The 18,611-nt window shown below is 42.2% G+C and overlaps 1 long non-coding RNA gene across 1 annotated transcript in view; it reads left to right on the top strand.

The window, feature by feature from the left end:
* The window catches only part of LOC141928154 (uncharacterized), a 70,617-nt gene extending 52,904 nt beyond the window's left edge, over nucleotides 1-17,713 (top strand). The window contains exons 3-5 of the long non-coding RNA XR_012624679.1: nucleotides 11,430-11,574; nucleotides 11,670-11,750; nucleotides 14,321-17,713. This is a non-coding gene — a long non-coding RNA (uncharacterized LOC141928154). The remainder of the gene's footprint in view (nucleotides 1-11,429; nucleotides 11,575-11,669; nucleotides 11,751-14,320) is intronic.
* The last annotated feature ends 898 nt before the right edge of the window (nucleotides 17,714-18,611 follow it).

The following is an 18,611-nucleotide window of genomic DNA, read 5'->3' as shown; positions in this document are numbered from 1 at the left end:
ATTATAAATATATTTCCATATGTAATTATGAGTACTATGATGGCTGATTTGTCCCTCTCACTGATATAAACAGACTAAGATTAGCAGATGTATTTTGCAAACATAACTACATATATTGAAAATTGTTTAGGGTAGACTTTATTTCTTCACCTTTTTATTTTTCCTTAACAAAATCCTTTAAGCCAGTTCAAAAAGTTCGTTCTTGCAGACAGAAATGTCCTTCCCTTTAGTCTAGATTAGGCATTTGGGTAGGAAATAGGATTTGGAGGTCCTGGCCCACCTTTTTGTGCAACCATGTGTGAACCGCTTTGTGTTGTGGCCCTTTGTTGTTTTAACAAGCCTCATCCCACTCTGCTAGATTTAAAACTTACGGGAGGTGGTTGTCCTCTTTTGTGTTTTTTACAGGCTCTAGCATGTTATGATCCAAGACCAGGGAGTCTGGACTTTACCACAGTAATCATGATAAGGTTCAGGAGCCTCTTGGTCAATCCCAAAACTCCCACATATTCCACAGTGGCAGAAACAGGTCCTTGGTGAACTGTCAACTTTTAGCACTTAGCATCTCCATCTCCATGGGTACCCCTTCCTGGTGTCTCATTGCTTTTCTTATACTGAGTTCTAGTGACACAAGGATCTGGAAACAGATGTGTAATTACCAAGCATAAATAGATTACTCCATGGCAGAAAAAGAAATGTTAAAGCCTGGAAATGAAAGAGTTAATATAAAACTAATTTCTCTTACTTTCCAAAGACGCCACCTTTCCTGTATAAATTCCCCTGTCATTAATCTAATACGGTTCTACTTTGTTCATAATTTACTACACCCTTCAATAAGCATTGTAATATTTGTGCAGGGCAAGTATATAAATCATTGTTGCCCTCATCTACTTTTTTACTTATCTGGTTCTTTCAAGGTCACTAACCTACCTTATAGCTTTCATCTGGTTTAAATATTCTACTATTACCTTTTACACCTCACTTCCTAGTTCATGCCCATTTAGATATCTGCAGCTGCATCTTCTCAAGTAGCTATTGATCCATGTCTCCTTGCTAAAGGTTACTAACTTCATCAGTGGTAATGATACAAATTACATCTGTTAGGGTTCACTCACACCTTTATGCTGGTTAGAGAGGGTAACCATTTTCTGATTTTGTTGTTATTGACCATCTTTTCTGCCAAGCATATCTAAAACACAGAGTAAAATTATATTCAGTAAAATATCCTCATTTTGACACATGTAGGCTTTCAGCACCCAGGTCATGCAGAGAGGCTAACCAATCCCTACTGACCTCCAAGAGCCTGAAATGTAGCTGGGTAAGGACCCAATCCAGCAAAGCACTTAAGGATATCCTTATGTAAACATATGAGCAGTCCCATTTTCAGTGCAATTTGGTGAGAAGTGCATTTCAGAGTAGAGCATCTCAGGGGATGCGGCTTCTTGCAAGGGCTTCCCAAGACCAGACTGTACTGGTTGCAAATGCAAACTCAGTCCAAGGTGTCTGGTATTATTGCACTGGGCAAAGTAACTCTCTTCAAGTGTATTTGTGGGGACATCTCTGTGTTTTGGGGGGAGGCTGTTGAGGTCGCCTCTGCTTTAGAGTCATAGTGTGCATTTGTGAGTATGAGCCCTTGTCCTCTGCAGAGGTGGTGAGCTCTTAGGATGATGAAGTTGTTTTTGCTGACTGTTTAAGAGACAATGAAATGGGCAGAGTAATCTTCTGGGTCGTGCAGGACCTGACAGCTGTGCTTGCTGTGTGATGACCAGAGAGATCATCCTATCTTCTGGCTTCATTGGTTCCTTGAGCCAAGTGTGTTGATGCTATGGGATTGCCATCCTACACCGAAAACCACAGGTGAAGTGGTTCTGCTGTAGCTGTCTGCCAAGGAGAGAGGCTGGGATGGTTATCGCCATGGTGTAGAAGAAAATAAGGCTAGAAGGGACCCGAGGACGTCATCCCCACAAATACCACCCCCACAAATACCATTCCTGACACATGTTTGCCTAATGTGTTTCTTTAACCCTGCCAGCAGTGGAGATCCCCCAGGCTCCCTGGGCGATCTCCTCCAGTGCCTAATGACCCTTGCAGCAGGGAAGTTATTCTAGTGCTGAACTTAGCTCTCCCTTGCCGCATTTAAACCCATTACTTTTTGTGCTCTCCCTGTGGATGTGGATAACAATTTATTGCCTTCCTCTTTGCATAAGCCTTTTACATAATTGAAGACTGTTATCACGTCTCCTCTCCGTCTTCCCTGCTCTAGACTAAATAGCCCAGATAGGAGGATGAAAGCTGGAATGGGGTGTCAGGGAGAAGGAGTTAGAGGAGGAAATCACAGTGGGATTAATCCTGCTTCCTGTCCCTACAGAAATGGACTTTTCCTTCTGAAAGACGGGGGCTGTGGGAGGGGGAGACGTGCTTCTCGGTGCTGGTGATTCACTGATGCAGCTCTGTGGACTGTGTATCTAATTGATGGGTTGCTGCCTCGCAGCCTAAGGAAGAGGGGCTTGGGCTGAGCCCCTGAGGATCTGCGACACTCCTATCCAGCTTCTGTGCTTGGGAAGTAAGGTTTTAATTTCTTATATTGGTGAGGAGCATATCCAGCTCACAGGTCAGCTCCTGTGGGATGTATCTGGTGGAGCTTCTGTGTATCATGAAAGCTGTTTCTAGGTGCTGTGTTATACAGTCAGATAAAATGACAGTACAACACCATCACCTTGCAGCAGCATCCAGGCAGCCCACCATGAGCCCTGCTATGGAGCAGGAGCCCTCTCTTCTGATGGCAAAAGGGGCTTTCTGTTAGCGTTGCCTTCACTGCAGCTGTGTGCTTCCCACCCATGCACAGGATGGAAAGCCACCCGCCACACACGCTGCCTACATGTGTTTCACAACTTGATTGCTGTTCATAAAACCAACACGTGGAACAGGCAAACGCCATCTGATCCAAAGTGCCCCAGGGCGTATTATGTCAATGTCACATACATTAAGAAAGTACAGCGAGCGCTCTGAGGGATGACTTGTGTTTGTAGCCCTTTTCCATTATTCACGTCTGCTGTCAGAGCTGTAGCACGTACGCAGACATTGCATTGTGGCTGTCATAACCTGGAGGAAACAGAAATAGCTCCCAGTCTGGAGACTTGCAAAAGAACAAGGTGGGGGATAACATAGGGAAAAAATGGTTCTTTACCACTTAACAGTCCCAAACAGCTTTCAGTGACACCTTTTCCCTTGCTCTAGGCACTCCAAAAATAGTATGTAAGGAGAAGCTGTTTTCCCTAGACTCCTGGAGATATGGGATCACAAGTTTATTTACATCAACAAGCCCACCAAAGGGCTGGCCTTGAAGAAAATAAAATATTAGAGGCTGTTTCGGACAGCAGGGAAGTCCTTTGCATTGCAAGTGCATTGCAATCTAGCTCCAGCACTCCCAGCCTCTCTCCAGCTCCCCCACTTGCTCCTCACTCAGATGTTAAGACTTCTCAGTTCAATTTCACAGTAAAGAAGTCTTGATAATTTGCCATCCAATTGATTGTTTTTTTAACTCTCCTTTCCCCCGCTACTTCCCCAGAGTGACTTTGAAGATGACATTTGTATTTCTGAATTGAAACCACATTTGCCCAACACTGCAAAGGGAGGAGGCAGGGGCAGAAGAGAGAGGAACCCTTTTGTTCTCCTCCTCATGGTTCCCCCTCACCTGCCAGGGCCAAGCTCCAAAGTAATTCCTAACAGCTGGGGTTAGCCGGGGACATCTAATCCCAGAAAGCTGGCTCTGAACTCCAGCACCAGCACACGGTGTTTGAGTTTCATCAATAGCTATTTATATCTAATTCCCCCAAACCTCTGAAGAAGTGTGAGTATACGTACAGGTATGTTATTATTTAATTGAAAAGAAAAAAAAACCTTTTTTCATAAATCTGAGCCCAAATGGCATTGGCAGCAGTAGCATCATTCATGCTTTTTAAAGCTAAGCAAGCTCAGAAACTGTTTTGAGGATATACCGGGGTCTTTTGAGATTACCCTAAACAGCTATGTCTATAGGATGACCAAGAATTGTGGTTCTCAACCAAAAGGAGTGTTAATTCCTCTTTCTCTCATTTCCTGTAATGGAAAGAGATTGCTCTGTGCAAATGGAGCTTAAAGTATCTTGCCGAGTTTGCTGAGACCTGTCCTGTTTGTTTACAGAAGGGGTGTAAGGAGCATCCTGGCAACACAACAGAGAGAAAACTCTTGGGGTTTAGCTAAACCAAGATGGGAGGATGTGGCAGCAATGGGCTCGCTCTGAGGGAAACACACCTTCCCAGGCATGAACCGGGACCAAACGGAACATGTCGCATAAAATTGCAGTCATTTGTCTTCTTTTGGAGTCAGTAAGGAGGGGTAACATGCTATTTTTCTCAGGGGACTTTTAATTTTTTCAAAGAGAGTTCCCTGGTTGGCCCTAAGTATCTGTGACCCAAAGATAAAACTCCCCACTAGCTCTGTTGCACCCCTTCCTAGAAAGAAAATTTCCATCATCTTTACTTTTCTCAGTGTTTGCTTTAAGACCATACACTTTTTATTAAGAGTAAGCTTAGGTTTTGCTGTTTATCCAAATGAAATGAGTAATGCAAATGTTATTTGTATGGGACAAAGGAAATATTTTCTTTGAAATTATCTCATCTTACTAATTGATTACAATGGGACTGCTTGGATGTGTGCAGCGTACAGCATCCGGTCCCTTTGCTCAGAGCAGGGCTTCAGCCAGGCTGGTATAAACCATCCCACGGGACAAAACAAGACTAAAAGCTGTCAGGTATTTAGGGCTGCCTGTCCCATGTAGCCAGTTTAGCCTCCACAAAGAAATAATTTAGGCGTCTGAAAAGAACATGTCCTAGAGATATTAGAAGTTTCTGCAGAAGATAAACCACTAGAGAATATTGATAATTAAAAACATAGTCTAGAAATAAAAAAATAAAAAGTTATCTAGAGAAAACTCCTTCAAGGAATAGGTGTTTTGTGTTCATTGTAGATATCACTGATAGCCTGCTAGCATGGAAAGTACTTGCTATTGATGAAAAGTAGTAATATAAATCCACAGTATGTCTAAATTTAAATCAGAAAGGGAAGCAATTAATATAAAGCATCACAGTATTACAGTACAATTTCCTTGAGATGCAAAAAATCTCATAGTTGAAAGTGCCATGAATATAATAATTGTCAAATATTCATGGCTGAAAATGTTTCCTAAATGCTGTTTCCAAAATAGATGTTGCGAGACAGCAACTATGTCCTGAGCTGATTTCAAAACCATGGCAAATAATGTTGTTTCACATAAACACAGAAGAAAATGTGACATCAACAGAAAAGGGAGAAAAACATCCAGGTCTGTGTGTCAAGGATTGAGAAAAAGAGGGAGAAAAGGCTTAAACAGGAAAGTTGGAAAAGTCAGCTTGGAGAAGCAATGTCATTCCCCGCTCACCAACCCGTTTGCGTAGTTATGACCTACTCACCCTCAGCTCCAACAGCCACTCTCACTGCTGCCTACTGCCAAGAAGTAGGTCAGAAACCTATTTTTGTCTCTGTTCTTCTGTGACCACATTGCTGTCCCTATCCCCATGTGGAGATGGGAAAGCATCGGAGCAGAGGTTGCGAGACCAGACCCGTCCTGCACAGGGCTGGGCTGAGCAGGGTGACCAGACCCAGAGTCCCTCTACAGACAGTGGTGAGAAAAATGATGTCTCCAGCAGCAGGGATTGCCCCCAGGGGTGCCCACCTCCCTTTGCTCACTGGAGAGGGATTTTAAGGGAATTAGGGACTTAGTCTGGGGTTAAGTGCCCAAATTTAACAGGATGAGTCTGAGCCAAAGCACGTGTAACGTGCCATCCAGGAAGCCTGCATCCAAGCCGTGCAGAAGGTTCTAGTGTTCACCCAGCTCTCAGTGGTCTGGGTTAGAGACTGGCCTTGTGAACACTTGCTGGTGTGGTTGAGGTGGGGATGGATGGGGACGTAAGGCAGAAGCAGTGAGCTGGGGATGAAGCAAATAGCATTTCCTTGTGAGTGTGCATTTACTGCTTCCCGGCTGAGAGCTGCCTGTTTCTCCCGCTGTCCCCCAGGGCTAGTGATTTTATCACCTCTGCTTGCTAACATCCTTCTTTTCTCTCCAGGCACCAGCCACCCTTTCTTTGCCTCCCCCCCACCCCCCAATTGTCCAACTGATTAACATAATTCAGTTAAATTCAGTAATTGTTTTCAACTTGTACTTACCTTTTAAGTTAGTTGGAAGACATGCCAGGAAGCTGCTCTGATTTTCCTGCTATATCACCTAGAAATTAAAAAAACAATAATAAATTAACCTGAAGATACTATCTCTCCTTATGGAGTTGCCTTATTTGCATCTCTGTATCATGAGTGCCAAAATCCTCTTCTCACTGCCTCAACCTTCTGTCAACGCAAAGCAAAGGCTGGTGAGGATGGCAGTTTTGCCATCCCAGAGCGGTGCAACTTTTGGAGGAAAAGTGATCCATCTCCCTGTGGGAGACTTTGTGTTTTTCATTGGTCAACAAAATACTGTCCTCAAGTGAAGAGTTTTACAAGTGGTGAACCCAGACAATGCTTCTGTGTCAGGGCATGGCACTCTCCTAAAACTTAGCTTTTGCTCTTTGTCACCATTGAGGCGAGTTGCAGGAGATGCCAAGCAAGAACGTTAATTATAATGTGGACCTCTAATTACATTTCCCTATAATATCTGCAGGCTTCACTCAAATGTTACACTACTTTATCTGAGTGAATTGCAATCTCTGTGACATGAAAACAAACTGCAAAGTGGTTGCCTCATCATTCTGCTTCTAGCAGGTCTTGAGTCCAGCTTTTCAGACCAATTTTTCCCTTTTCACAGTGCATCTGTCAAGATTCCCCCTCTGGAAAAGAAGATCAGAGCAAATGGGGACTGAGGAGAACAAAAGCTGACCCAAACCTTTGACCTAAACTTAACATAAAGCCAAATGAAACCTTAGAGGTTTGTAAATGTTCGTGAAACATTTGCACCTCCTGCTCCCCTCTCCTTTATCTTTAGTGTCTTTATACTTCTACACTTACTGTTTCTAATTGAAAGTCTAATGTGAAGCCTCGCTAAATTAACGGAAAGACTCACTGATTTTAGTGGCTTTTGATTCAGCCTCCAAAGAAAGGAAATAATTTCTTTAATGAGTGTATCTTTAAACTTAAGAGAGAGCAAACCCTGAAAAGAGATAAGGAAAATCAGAGGTCAAATGCAATTTTCCAGCTAGCAGCACACGTTCTTGATCTGAACCACACCCATCACGTTGATATGGATATTGTTAACTCAGGAAAATAAAAATCACTGTACAGAAACAGAGAACTGCTGAGGTAACAGTGAACTGGTTTAATAAGCTATAATGCCTGTTTGCAACAACTAGAAATTTTGCCATTCTTTACTGTCAGCTTGTGCTGTAAAAGAATACCACTGGTAATCAGCTGGCTTTTAGGATCTAAAGTTTCCATTTGTATGTGTGAGATTGAGGCTTTCCCTTTGCACCAAACTTGCAACAAAAATGTCTATCACATGAAAACTTTATTGGGGAAATACCTCTCTGCTACTGATACAGCTTTTAACCTTCTAGGTGACTTTTGTGAGAAGGGAGTAGAAATGTGATAGTTTATAGGGCTTAGTAACACCTGAGCTTCCCTGAATGATGCATTGGTCAGAATAAGAGCGTTCTTGTCTGAGTTATATTCTGGATTCATGGATGAGGGACTTGAGGAAGGTTGGTGAAACCAGCTCCAGCAGAAATGAAGATGTGGCTGCTGTTACGCTGTCGTTTCGCAGTGACAGTTCCAATGGTGTTGCCAGTTCAGTGCTTGGTCTCCTCTGAAGTACTGACCTGCCTCGAGCTCCTACTTTGCACGTACAAATTGGGTGTTTTGTGTGCGCAGACTGGTATGGCTGCATATTTTACTTGTGAATACATGCACAGCTTATCTAGAGAATTATTTCCCAATATTTGTGTAACAGACAGTTTTGTTTTCACAGTCACTGGGTAGATGCACACAGAACAGTGTGTGCTCCAGAGGCTGTTACTCAGTCTTAATGGAAAACACAGATGTGGGAAATGGTCCTAGGAAGATGCTGCTAATAAGTCGCTACTGCTCATTCATAATGTTTTTTGTAACTGTTTTATTATTATTCATATGCAAATTTTACACAGCATAGGGTTTTTTTGTCATTCTCTTTTTCATCATTTTCTTTTTATCTTTTTACCCCTCTCTCCTACTAGAGTTTCTATTTCTTAACTCCTCCAAAGTTCTCTCCAGTGTCAAGTCTGGACTGTCTGGCCTCTGCCAGCAATACCCTTGCTGTCTCTCTCAGAGTCCCTGACATCCACGATGGCTTCGTCGCCTGGGAGACCTCGCGGTAGGCACGCTGAAAGGCTTGCTGCCTTCAGAGCATCTGCTGGGTGACTTTGTCTTTGGAGATTTGGCTAGCTCTGTCCATGCACTCAACATTGTTCATCTCCTAAAGGAAATACGGACCTTGACCTAAAGATGCTGGCTGAGGTCTGTGGACCATCCAGTGCAGGGTAGCAGTGGTGGAGGGAATCCTCTGGACAGAAAGGTCAGGGACAGAAGAAATGATCCTATTTGCTTTTTTCAGCCCAAGTTAGAAGGGGAAAATTCTATATATTGGCCCACTGAAAATGTTTTTGACTGTCAAAACTTAGAAAACTTGTCTTTTTCCCCCACTGATCTTGGATCCACATTTTCATTGGCTGCAATAGCTCCATTGGTGTGGTTTTTTTATAAATGTTTGACCTATCTGTTTCTAGAAATCATACAGGGCATGAATTACTGGAATTTAAGCAAAATGTACCAGACACAAACTCAGCGCATTCTCTGCAGCTCATATTCTCTGAAGACTCATTTGTCCCTTTCCTCCTTTTAAATGTTTCCTCTCTTCTTTCTGGCCTGATCTGGTTATTTGTTTCATTGGTCATTTGTTATCCAACTCTTGGCAAAATATCAGGGAAATCTTCCCTGACAATGAACTGGGAAGAGCTTTCTTAAGGGAACAACAAAGCTTCCTTACTTGGGAGAGCTGAAAACAGGACAAACCCAAATACTGTCTTTGCTGAGACAAAGTTTGTGAGCGTTGCAATGTGCTGTGTTGGACTCAGTTGTGTAGCTGATAAAGCTTTTCCAGTTGGGCTTTTCTTTAGTCTTTAAAGAGTTTAAGGTGTCATTTCTCTCTGTAAAACTTGCCTTACTGCTGTGACAGTGGTCAAGTAGACAGTGAAGGAGGGATGGACTGAACTGCTGTCTGGTGGGAGCTGAGCTCCATGTGTGTGGCTCCAAGGAGGTGGTGGGTCTTCTCATCCAGGGGTGGAGACGCCTGGCTATGGGTAGCCCAGACAGTCATTAAAAGGAGCAAACTGCATACTTTTATCTCTCCTGAGTCCACAACTTCCTCAGCACAGATGAGATGGGCTTAGACCCAGTCTGGGCCTCAATGAAATTTTTACTTTTGCAGTTTCACCAAAGGTTTGACTTTGCTCTGGGATTATCCTGACATTCAGCTGCTTCCAGGGCTGTTGGGTTCCTCTCTGTCTCCTCTCCAGCTGAAAGTTTATAGCTGAGCTGCGCAAGCGTGTCCTAACTTCAGAGCAAACTCAAGAAAAGACAGCTCCAGCTGCAGCTCACAGCCTGCCAGAGAGACTCCCCTGGCAGGTCTCCGACAAGCCTGTTACTACAAGTTCGCCCCAATTCTGCAATTCTGGCAAATGCAAAAATTTGCATGAAGTTCATATTAGTTCAACATTAGCTCATGTTGCCAGCAATTCAGTAGTTCCTTCTAACTGCTTGAATTTCAGTTGAAAGATTTAAGCACACTTGCCATGCAGCCTCTGAGAAAGTCATGAAGGCAGGCAAGCATTCAGTTTTCACAGATACCGTGATGTGGGTTTTATAATGTCTTCTGAAAGGATTGAAGATTTTAAGTCCTAATACATTGTTGTTATCTCTGCAAGATAAAATAGCACCCAGATTAACTTCCAAAACAGCATAGGACATAGAAAAAGTAGGTTTATATAATAATTTTCATTTCTACTCCCTGATTCAATGCATAATTGCATAAAGCCAAATATTTATAAAGACTTTCTTTTAAAATAGTTTCTACTGCTTTGACTATGTATTAAAATACAGCCTGTTCAAAAGCACTTTCTCCTCCCTAAAGCACTGTGTGTATTATAACCTCTGTAATATCTTCAGCTGCTACAGAGATTTTGCAAAGCTGAGGATGCTCATGCTAAACAGATTTTGTATTTTGTTCCTTAAGCTTGTCAAAAGAGTCTTTTTGCTTGGGAAAAAAAAAACCCAATGTTGGTCAAATGTTGGAGAAGGGCTTGCTGAAAAATCTTTAATTTGATTTATTTTTTAATCTGGAAATTAAGTCAAATTTGAGTGGGTATTTAATGAATGGTATTATGCAAATATTAGCAACATAGCTGACATTTTCCCTCCTCTCCTGACTTATTATGGGAAACAAGGATTAATTATTGTCTCACCCCTTGTGTTCGGTGAATCCTGTGTACTCTGGGCTGAGGCTAATGAGCCAACCTCAATCCTCGGCTAGATCTGGAGCAAGGCAGTGGCTTCCACATCTCCCCACAAATTTCTGCAGTGCAAAAGGTAGCACCATATCCAATGACCTGGTCTGGTACCTGTTCATACACTGCTCAGAGATGTCATGCCAGCTATTGGAGCCAGGACCACTTCCATCCTGCTGGAAAGGGCTTTCCAAAGAGGAAGTAAAACTCCTCCTGGTACTGCACAGAACAGACAGTGGCTTTGTGGGGATGTCCGTGGGAAAGGACATCCATGGGAAGGGGTGGCTCCTGCCCAGCCCCGGGAATGGGAGGCATGTCCGCAGTGGGAGGCAGTGCTCACAGCGTTCCCAGCTCTCACCATTGAGCATTGTTCAGAACAAACGTAGATGCTGTATATAAATGTAAAGCTTAATTTGTGGGTTTTACACCCACCACATTTCTCAGAGTTGACATTTTCTGGAACTTTAGAGCTTTTTATCTCCAGGCTGTTGATTTGGTTTTTTTTTTTTTTTTTTTTTCTTGTTCATTTTATAGAAAGTTAACAGCCTATGTTTTTTCATCCACATGCACCCAATCAAATTGACCGACACTTTAGTCAAAGCAGCTGTGTAATGCTGCCCTCTACTCAAAGGTGTACAAACCTGGAGGGCAGTGGGGACACGTGTTTGGTTGGTATAACGCAGTACAGCTGCACCATGACATTGCTTGAGTGGATGATGAGAAATCTGGAGGAATTCCCTGGGGAAATGTGGAGTTGGGAAGGGGAAAAAAAAAAGCGTGCCTGCTTCACCCACTTTGTGCCCAAAAGTGAGAACAAAATGACTTATTTTTCAGAAATGCCTTGGACCAGCTGTGACTGAATGACACATGGGCTGTTTCTTGTTCCTGATAGTGCCCAAAATGTTCAGGGCATTTTCCAGATGGAGGAAAGTTAAAGCTAAAGAGACACAGAAGAGAGGGAGGAGATTAAAGACAGCAGGTATTTAGTGTAAATGCAATCTCATTCATTCTAAAATTTTAGCCCTTTGTGAGACTTCATAGTATAAATGAAAAAATATTTTTCTGCTCTCTTAGGAGTACTGAAAAAGCTCCTTGCACCTCCCGCTCAGTGGCAGAAGATGCTGCATTAAGATTTGTACAAGGCTTTGACATAAGGTATGTAGTGCTCACCTCTGAAAATCAGATTAATGCTTTCTCTGAGAATGGAAAAAAGATGGGACAGTCACCCTTTTTCTGGGAATTTCCAGCTAAACAGAATAGTTGTGTATTTTAATTCATTGGCAAGTGGGCTGCAGTGCAGATCATTGAGTCCCCTTGTCAGCACAGGATGACGGTTGTGCAGAGTCGACAGGGTAGTTGTCACCTCTTGCTCTACCATCATCAGGTGTGTGGCTTTGGCAGACATCGTGAGTCAAAACCCTGAACGGTCTCTTCAAGCCCCACTGCACCCTGACCTACCACAATCCTTTTCCCAAAGCTGTCCATTCATCCCTTACCAGCCAGAATGGTGGATTTGAGCACATGAAACCACAAAATCAGAGCCAGATGGAAGAATAGTAGTAGCCCCAGACAGGTGTTGATGGACATTCCCCATTGGTTGAAAGTTTCTAGTTTAGTTTCAAGGACACTTTAATTTTCAAATGCTTTTCCATTGGACATGTACATGTGAAGTCAGGTAGCAGAGATAAAGGCTGGCACAAAAATATAAGCCTAGCTGCCTGATTTCTATTTTATACCATAATTATAGTAGCATACACTTTGGACTGACAGCATTTTTCAGCAACAGAGTACTTTAGAAATATTAATCTCACATCAGCTATTTGTGTTGAATATTGCCTTATTCAGCAGGTGATGTAAGCCAATATTATCCTACTTTTATAGACAGCAAAACAGAAAGAGAAAGAAAGATTAAGTGACTCACCTAAGGTCAAGCAATATGTCCAGGAGAAAACCTAGTTAAACTTGCGGATTACTGCCTCCCAGTGATCAAGAAATGTGTGCAATATTTCTGAGAAACTCATGTATGTGCACCTACGATAAATTAGAAATGATACTAGTTAGGAGGTTACTCATTCACCTGTGAGAGGGACATTTTCATTGTATGGTATTGCAAAAGCCAACAGGACACGATGCTTACAGACAGCAACAGCCAGATCTTGCAAAATACTGCCACGTTCCTACTTACGCAGGCCCCGTGGACTTTAGTGTCTTAAAGGAGAGCTGGATCTTCAGAGGGTGACTAATACAAGTCTAGAGTTATGATGAGCTTGTGATTTGGCAATAATGGCCAAAGTTTTAACTCTTTTAACCCCTTCTCCTCATTATTAGCCATTTGCCATTTCATTAGCTGAAAGGGATTAGTACTGATGGGACTATTTCCCAAATAAAGGGATAGGCTACATGATGAGGAACAGAAGTTATATGTCCATGTGACTAGTACAACAAGTCTCAAAGTAACAGCATCTCTGAAATTGAACACTGACAGTATAGTAATTTTAAGAAACTAATTATTTCAGAATTTTCAGAAAAAAAAAGTTTACATTGAAAAATTGGCAAATAATAAGGCTAATGTATTTGTACACAGGGGAAAGGAGAAGCCAGGTCTTTTGTTCCTGGACATTCTTCTCTTACATTGCATTATGAATGCCATTCAAGGAAGCAACCTCTGCAGAATAGGTCTAATTGCTAACTAATTATGTTTCAACAAAAATGAGCAGGGTCCCAGATTTTACTTGGCTTGGATGTTTAAAGGCAAATTATTAGTTACGTAATAAAACAACAGAATCATTAAACATTGATTTACATGTTTATTTTGCTATAAGAAATGAAATTTTTATTGGAACGGAATTAAACAGGGGTTTATGTGCTTGTATTCCCCATAGCCTTTTATATTCTAGTAATACAGCAATATTCATAAATCATACCAGAGTTTTCAAATTTCCTCAGGAGTGACCTAGGCAAGAAACCCTTAACAACTTGCTGAGAGACTTTAAAATTAAATTCAGCTGTAATATCACCATTACTAATTTATGGCTAATTTGCTTGCTACAAAGATACATTTAAAGAAACTGAAGTACATGGTGAGGATAAGAGAAAACATGGGTTTAGTATCATGTAGTTATTCCACTAGAAAGATTTATTCTATGTTTCATTACTTTATTGAACATGGCAAAACAGTCTGTTCTTGAGAGAGGAAACCTTATATAATGAAACGTAAATACTAGGCCTTCAACCAAGCAAATCAGGGAAAACACTAGATATGAAATTAAACCTTTATAAAGCTATTGAAGGACTCTGTTCCCTTTGGCATCAGATACATTTGTGCATGTGTATGAACATGCATATAGCAGCATGCACACGTGTACTCTCCGTATATGCATGCATGTGCATAAATATACATGTGCTCATCACGCATACAGTTTCCGCTTTAGAACAGGCTTAATACTAAAATATCGTTAAGGCTGAGACAGACGTTATCTGGCGCAATTTGAACCACGTTTCTGAAATGCCCAATGTCCCTGAAGCCCATTTTTGTCCCACTGCTGCTTTTGAACTTCCTGCAAGGCTTGTTATGGCAAATTGAGATTGATGACAAAGTGCAACATTTTGAAATTATTAAAGGTATTTGTTTTTCCTTTAATTTCTTTTACCACAGAATGAAAAGGATGAAAAATGATTCTTTTTTTCACAGTAATTATATGTCTGACTTCTCAAATTTTATGCAGGCAGAAAACTCCCTCTGAACTCTGTGTGTGTTGAGACCAGGTTCATAAGTGCCTTGCTTTATCCCACTCCAACATCACCATCAACTCTTGAGACGTGGATTTTCATTCTGTCCTTGCTGGTTAAGACCAGTGAATCATTTCAGGCAGAAGTTAAGCTAAAATATTTCTTGGTGTATGTCTTCTTGTGCCACCTGTCTTCAAGTAAGTGGCTTCCTATTGCTGTTGAACCTTCTAGGATATCAAGTTTCTGTAGGTGACCTTCTCCAGGACTTGTCCTTACCAACATCTTCCATCTACACCCAAGGAACCGACATACAACCAAAACACCGAGGGGCCAAGCCTCCCAAGATCATCATCCTCCTAGATGCTCTGTGCAGTGACACCTTGGCATCATACATGGAGAACCTGTTTACAGGAGCCCCTATGGCTGACCAGAGATCTCCACCATGTCCCAGTCATCCTGCTGTCACATCGCTCCCCATGACCCAGCCGACCGATGACTGGCTCGGTGCCGCACTGCTGACTCAGCAGGTGCCCTCCCAATACTGCCCGTACAGCGACTACAGCGAACACGTAATGCCCACAGCAAAAATATTCAGCCAGTGGCAGCACGAACCAATGCACTCGCTGTTTAATATGCAAGGGAAATGAGTCGCAGCTAAACTCATTGCACACATCCATTACATGAGAGAAGCGTCAATATTTCGGTAAATCCACCAGGGAATTTATTCATCTCAGCCTCCAGCAGTGGTGAATTACCCTGGTGACTGGTGCAATTTCGAAGCATATACAGCCACAATGAGAAAGTACCGTGGCTTCCCTTAAAGTAATATAGTGGTTATTGCTGATAGTTGCTGCCTTTGTGAAGTATTAACGTGTGGTTATAGTGCAGTCATGTAGCAAAATTATAGGGGCCTGTAGAATGTTACTTAGCAACACTTGCTAATATTGAGGTGGTAATGAAGAAATGGAGTAAAAGAAATACAGAATATATTGGAGTCATAAAATAAACTGTGGTGTGAGTTGAGAAAGCTGTTCTGAAGATAAAGATGTTGCCTATTTTTCTTTTTTGCCATGTGAATATGGTAGAGGAACTTAAGAGCTGATTTGAAGCAACACATTTGAAATATCTAAGTACCAGAAATAAGCATCATGTTATATTTTTTTATCATTGCTGCTGCCTGGGAAAAGCATCAGAATTGCCGGGCTTTTGAAGATCCTTTCCCTGTCATTTCAAACTCATCCTGAGGCACTAGCTGGCCAATTAAAATAATCTCTCCTTTGGAAAGCTAGCATTTGTCAGAGTTAAGAATGAAGGCTTCTTTCTACTACATCTATTTTCCCCATTCATTCATTTACATAACTCCGTCCACCATTAATCAAGTGCCTGTATGCATATCTCAAGAAAAGGGTAAGGCCATAAAAATAAAGTCAGACATTTCTAGTTACAGATGAACCTTCTACATGTTGCAGATCTGTGTCAGACACTTATCTTGGTTTATCTCCACCTGTTTAAATTGGAAAACTCACAAAAATCCATCTCCCATGAGATTCCCAAGGTTTCTTGATTTCATTTGGGTCAGAACTGCCACAAGAGATGCATTTCTCAGAGCACTTCTGAGCTGTTGCCAGGAACAGGGAGTGCTGGACTGTGCCACTTAAAAAAAAAAAAAAAAAAAAAAAAAAGAAAAAGTTGTCTTTGAAAAGTCACCAAATTTTATAAGCTTTAAAAAAAATTGGCCTAGTTCAGTCTCGGATATGATTAAAAGAGCTGCCCTGATTTATTGGTGTCAAACAAAGTATGTTTGGGTAGAACATTATTTTGTAATGGAAAAAGCGTCAGTGGAAGCAGTGCCTATCAGCACTGCTTGGACTGGATGAGGACTGAGCCTTAAATTAAAAGAGTCTTTAATACTGGAGAAAAGGAAGACTGCTAAAAATGTTGTAACTAGAAGGCCATCTCTTAGTCTCCCAGATAAAGGTCCTGTGAAGTCAACCTCAACATCTGGGGTTCTGCTGATTAAATAATAGATGTTATGTGCCTGCTTTGTGCCTCACCCTGGCCCTGAAAAGCAAATGGAAAGAAGTTTCTCATTCCTCTCCCACCAGGAGTCCTGAGCCATGAGTATGGAGTGATGATTTAGGGAATGTTTCACAGGAGAAACTTTCTGTATACATGAATTTAATAAAAAAATAATATTCTCCAGTTAGTAACATAGTTGCTTCCTTCTGTCCTTTAATTTTGCACTTTTTCTTTTTTCCTTGTAAATGACAAAGTAATTTTATTTTGACTAAGTTTTTGTTCTTGCACATTGCCTTACCTAAAGCAGTGCTCTACCAGAACACTGCCACCAGGACGTGTCTACCAGGGACTACCAGAGACAAATGGAAAATCAAATGTAAGTGACTGGTGATGCAGGGGAGCCAAGCCCACTTAAAAAACCCAGTCTGTTTCAGCACATACTTGTCCCACCAAAACAAAAAAGATCATCATCCTTCTGAAGCATTTTTAATAGGAGAACCTCTGTGCAAAGGGAGATCTTACTAAGACAGGTACTCATGCCCTTCCTGAAACCACCATGTTCATTTTTCCCCAAAACGTGTAACTGTGGTGACTTTGGGCTTTAAATCTGCTTTGTGACCTTTTGAGATGCCATTGAGACTACAGCTGAGGCCCTTGACAGGACAAAATTAGTAGCAAATATAAATTTAATTTGGTGAATTTAGGATAAAAATGGTATGGAAAAATCAACACTGACAGGAAAACTAACATGAAAAATTATACTGGAATTAGCAGAATCCTCTGCATCTGTACACGTTTCTTCTAGCAGATGTTCTGCCTGTCCCACTTTCAGGCAACTACTCTTGGTCAAAATGCTCCAGACGTTAAAAAAAAAGGTGGTCCTCATTTTGTAACTTTTAGTAGTGTTTATTTTGAGTGAACAAAATTGTCTTCTGTTTTAAGATGTTTAATGATTATTTGAAAGCAACTTGATGAATAGAAGAACATGTACTCCCACTTGGGGCAAATGTATTTTTGGAGTGATTCATAATAATTAATCTTTGTCTAAGTGGAATGCATTAATTTCTCCTACTGGTGGTGACTGTACTTCTGTTTCTTTTCCTAAGTTAGATGGTTCTGCTCCAGAGGCATGTTTGCTGATTAAATTGGACCACGACCGGGTACTCAGGTTATGTCGCTATTATCCAAACGATCTGTTAAAGAACACAGAGTACTTGTTTTTGCAGATATCGCGCGCTCCGCATTTAATCATGGACCTTTGTAGCTTATTATTTCTAGAATTCAGATTACTGCAATTTAAAAGTCCCTCTGTCCTTGCCAGTGCTCAGTGACATAAAATAAACCTGCATATTAAGAAAAAAAGCACAAAACTTGTCAAGTTGCACTGAGGGATGGAAAGAAAAAGAAAGCATGCTTTACAGCGATCTGGAAACGCTGTCTGCAGCACAGCTATAAAGGGAAATGTTATAATTTGCTAATATTTTCCATGTAGCCAGAACTTTATTTTTGAGTGCTGTTACCCATGGCAGTACCCTCGTACCGGGGGATCCTGGGTGTGGGTGAGTTGCAGATGCATAGCAAGAGAGGGTTCATTCCCCCAAGAACGTACAGTGGCAATCAGCAGCGAGAGGGGAAAGGGGAGCAAAGCAGAGGAAGAAGTTTCCCACAGTTGCCTCTTGCTCCTCAGCAGGCCCCCAAACCCTGGGTTTAGCCTCACATTTTCTTCTCCTGACCCTGCCGTGGGCTGCCCGACATCCCCAGGGTCGCTTGTGGCTGGCCCCAAGCCCCCCGGAGGCTGCCGAGCCTCTATTGTGGAGCAGGGTGCCTGTTGCCATTTTCCTCCTGCTGCCTCCTCCTCCTCCTCCTCCCGGGCACCAGGGACTGCAGCTGGGATGCAGACAGATCCATCACGGCCTCTGCAGCCCTCATCGGAATGAAGTGCTCCAAGTTCCTTTTTTAGTAAAATCGCTTTGTCTCGAAAGCGCTGCGGAGCAAAGCCTGCTCGCCCCCGCTGCCCCCCTCCTTGCACTCGGCGCAGTGGAGGTGCCAGGCCGACATGCCAGAAATACTCCTTATCCCCAGAGACGGAGCATCCCAAGGCCCCACAGCCCATACCCCAACCCAGCACCGGCTTTACCCAGAAAAAGCAGCCTGTCCTCCCTGCCCCGTCAGGTGCCTCTCTGGTGAGGGCTGGTGGCAGCATTGCTCCTTCGTTCATTTTAAATGTGGTATCTAAGGAATGGACAGAAACCATCAACTCATTTTTTT

This window comes from Strix aluco, chromosome 11, assembly GCF_031877795.1.
Source record: "Strix aluco isolate bStrAlu1 chromosome 11, bStrAlu1.hap1, whole genome shotgun sequence".
NCBI lineage: Eukaryota > Metazoa > Chordata > Aves > Strigiformes > Strigidae > Strix > Strix aluco.
Note: the sequence above shows the minus strand (reverse complement) of the source record. Positions and strands in the feature narration are given on the sequence as shown.